We start from the raw sequence: 4,381 nt of genomic DNA on the forward strand, positions 1-4,381 counted from the left end.
CAGTGCCCAATAGCAACAGGAGACACATCACTCAAGCTTCCTAGTCAAGGGCCAAGACCAGTGGTCAAATTTGTAAAATTATTTATTATCATGCACTTGACAGATGATTAAAACAGTATAAGACTGAAATATATCTCCCACTCAGCTGACCCCAGCCAAAATTTATGATCTTCTACAATATGGAAAAATTAGCTATTTTTCTTTCAGATGATTAGGCTTGATAAGGTTTGCTATTCTTTTTCTCTTTTCAGTAAATGTAAGAGATAGTCCCTAGGTGGTACACATTATTAACATTATAAAGTTGTAATTGAAAGCTTGGTCATTTGAGCTTACCAATAGGCAACTCTGAAGAAAGGTCTGGGTATATTCTTCTAAAAAATCAGCCATCGAAAGCCTAATGAATCACAGTTCTACTGTAACAAGGAGTCATCATGCTATAGAATGGAATCTATAAAAGTGAGTTAGCTGATGTGCATTAAAAAATTATCTTAGTGTCTGACCTGTACGCTCCATCTGCTTATGATTTCTCCTTCCTGAACTTCCTACATACAGCCCTTAAACAAGAATGTTTTATATAGGAATATACTTGTAATGCAAACTAAGACTGTATTCTCAAATATGAATTTTTAGCACTCTGTATTTTATTAGGGAGAGAAGATAGTATTAAACATGCACATCTATATTACAAAAATGGAATTGACACTGAAAAGGGTATTTTGAAAGGTTTTTGAAACTAAAATGGGAAGATATGTAGAACAACAAATCAGGGTAAGGGATACTAACCTGGCAGGGGAGATACCATGATCACGAAGGTGGTTTTCCCAGGGCGAGGCTTATCCATTGCACTCCGGACGTGCTGACCCCTGCGATTTCCCCAAATGTGCGAAACTCGACTGCTTAATTTGTGGTAGTGGGGACTGCATTCGCACTCTCCCCTGATTAAAAAAGAATTAAAAGGATGTGCATTTTCCCTACATAAATTCTTCTTCCTATACAGTTTACTTTATGTAATCATTTTAGCCATTTTGTAGCAGCTTTAACTCTGAGTAGAATGCAAATAGGGGAAATAAAAGGCTACCTTTTATTTTATATAGAACAACAATTAATAATAGTAGGAATATAAAACACAATCTAGTTATAGGAGAGATAGCATGTATTCTGTGTTCCCAAATGTTGCAGTCTACAAAGGGGAAAAACAATAAAACATATACTTCAGGAGATACTTGCTGTCACTTATATGACACACAAAACCCAAGTGTATGTTCTGGTCATTTGTTGCTTGACAGAAGCTCAAGGAGAGCTGAAAGGACATCCACTTAGAATGAATTACAATTGTGCCTGTGCAGTCCTTCAGTAATTTTACTAAGTTAAATGACACTGAGAAATCTCTTGCATTGTAACTATAGTCCATCAATATTTGTAAAATGAAATGTCCGTCAGCGTTTTTAATGTAAGCTCATTTAAGAAGTGGAGGAAATCAATATCAAAGCCTTCTGAAAGACAATTGATATTTAATATTTCACCTACCTCTATGTCCCTTAAGAAGTTACAATTTCATACCTTTACGGGGCAGTTCTACCTTATCCTACAGAGCCGCTACAAGTTAGAATCGATGATGGCAGTGAATTTTTTTTATTGTCTTTAGTGTAATTTTTTACTAGAAAGAAAGACTATTTTTCATTATTGGTTCTAATTTTATGTTAAATTTTGATTGTTTGTCTGATGATATTTAGGGGGGAAATAGTAGGTATACATTATTGACTTATCATTCTAATATTATAAATAGCAACCTTTCTACAGTAATAGTGTATCATTATTTAAATATGGATATGCTTACAAGGCTGTGGACTAATAATATAGGTATGATTTTGATTAATCATCAATAATCAAAATTTTAAGAATGAATTTTCTAAATCTGGAAAAATCACTAAGCCATAGTAAAGTATCAAGGCATAGAAGAATTTTATTGAAAGGTAGAGATTCAGGAATTGGGTGACACACTAGCACCTGGGAAGGGGACCATAGTATTCTAAACTTGAAGAGGAGAGCAAAACTTTTAGAGAGCTAATGGATCACATGCTCAGAGGCAAGAATAGACTACATAACACAAGGTTACAAAGGAATAATTAAACTATAATTTTTCTCAACATCTTCATGTCGGTTTTCTAATTTCCAAGAACATGTTAACTAGATAATTCTTCTTCAATAAGGCTGATCACTCTTTCTTTCTTCCATTCCTTTTTTGCTTTTTGGTATGGGAAAGAGTTTTATATACAAAAGCAATTAAATATTGAGAAAACATCCAAGCCCAGTCCAGATAAAGTCTCAATAAATCCGATATTAGCCCATATGTCCGATACCACTCTAGAAAGTCTTTTTCAGACTCATGAAACAAATGCAATGACACCAATTGCAGGAAGATGACAGGCCAGAGGGTGGGAAGTCTTGTGGACACATTGGAGTTTTAAGCATCTCAGTGCTGTCAGGGATCTCCACATGGTTCCTTCTGCTGTGAAACTCTGACTGCCTCAGTGTAGTTTCATGTGGCTCCTCCTCAGAAATGTCTCACGGGGAGTGAGCAGGGCAAGAGAGAATGTCTCCCTCCTCCAAGGAGGAAACACCAGAGTTCAACACTCTTTGAACAAGAATCTTTTAACGATTAATCCCAAAATTCTTGACCTATGCTCCCTTTTGGTTATGAACAGGTAAACTTATAAGAAGCTGCTTTATCTTTTCAAAATAGGAGAAACAGAGATTTTAAGCCAGGCCACAGTTTAGTTCAAAATATAGTTTAATCCAAATCTGGGCAGCCATTTAACCAAGTGCCTCAGTCATGGAGTTTGTTATATAATTATATGGAAAAGTCAATAATCAGGAAGCAAAAACCTGTGCTAAATGGGAGGACTGTAGTTCCACGATCAAAATTAGTTAAAACTTCCTTGGGAATTGCCTGAAGTAATTTTTGCCAAAAAATTCCTGTCAAGTTTGGTAGAAGATTTTCAAGTTTAAAGTTTTAGTGACTATAAGACCACTGCTCTTCCATTCTCAAAAGTCAATCATTTACTAAAGAAATAAATACTTTGTGTTTGTAAAAGGTGCTAATTTTTGTCCAAATAAGTAATATTAATCCACTGTATGGATTACTCTCCCAAATTTACTCATCATTGACCAGTAAAATAAAGTATGTACATCACTTGTCATGATTTTATCTGTATGTTAAATTGCATATGTGAAAAATTCTTTATTAATAAAATAAGTATTCACTTGCTAACACATGGATTCACAAACTCTCATATTTACTGTCTGGCTAATAAAGCTAACTGTTGAAACATAGTCGGAAAGGATAGGACATAAAGAGTCATGACATAATAAAATGCAAACATAATCCTCTATATAGAGTCAGCTTGTTAATATTGCTTTTAACAGTACAAACATCTAATCACAGTAAATTACTGTCCCTACTTGTTGTGTATTGAATTATCCCCTCCCCCCCAAAAAAGTACTGTGTTGTAAATCCTAACTCCTATAACTATGGTTATAATTTCATTTGGTAACATGCATTCTTCATTATGTAATGAGGTACTATTAGAGTAGAGTTTATTTTAAATACAAGTATTTAGAAATATCAAAGTATATTGAGGAAGCAACCATAGAGATGGGGACTTGTCCCTCCAGTCAGAGAGAATTCACCCCAAACCCACTGCCATTGTGTTTATTCTGGCTGACAGTAACTCTGGAAGAGAAGTGAATTATTTAATGTGAATCTCCCAGCCAAAGTATTTTAACTGCCACTAAACGACCTTTCTCTCTGTGTCATGGAAGAAAGTGAGGGAAATATAAATTCATCCATGAGTAACTGTGAACATTGTAATGACATTCGTAAGGGTATAAAATGAGCCCTCTGAGAAGTAGGCGAGGGGATTTTACTACCAGCAAGAGCCAAGAGAGGAGTGCTTACTCTGAACCCTGAGATTCCTGCTCATTAAACCCCCTTGATCCAAAAGACAGCTATGACATAAACAAACAAACAAAACGCAGCAGCAGATCCAGGAGTCAGAACCTGAAACAGAATGGGGGACTTCCCAGTCCATGGAACAAGAAAAGCTGAATGCTTCCAGCCAGAAGGCTGACTTGTGGAGTGGGTTGCCTCTGGCCACTTAATTGGGGAAACAGAATGTTTTCTGTTTTGGCTCACTGGAGCAGGATACTTTTGTGCACTTAATTCAGGAGCTGGATTAGCTGAATCATGGGATGTGATCTGAATTCCTATGGATTGAGGCTTGAGAGGTGTGGGATATCCTTTGGGCATTTGTTAGCAGACCTGAAATAATTTTGTAATTTGTCCTGAAGAACAAATGTATCCTGATCATTCTTCATTTGC

The 4,381-nt window shown here is 35.9% G+C and overlaps 1 non-coding gene across 1 annotated transcript; it reads left to right on the plus strand.

The window, feature by feature from the left end:
• Positions 1–775: 775 nt before the first annotated feature.
• LOC142443792 (U1 spliceosomal RNA) lies at positions 776–938 on the plus strand. Its single transcript, XR_012783543.1, has one exon. It is a non-coding gene; the product is annotated as a U1 spliceosomal RNA (small nuclear RNA).
• Positions 939–4,381: the final 3,443 nt, after the last annotated feature.

The sequence above is a fragment of the Tenrec ecaudatus genome, chromosome 3 (genome assembly GCF_050624435.1).
Source record: "Tenrec ecaudatus isolate mTenEca1 chromosome 3, mTenEca1.hap1, whole genome shotgun sequence".
Classification (NCBI taxonomy): Eukaryota; Metazoa; Chordata; class Mammalia; order Afrosoricida; family Tenrecidae; genus Tenrec; species Tenrec ecaudatus.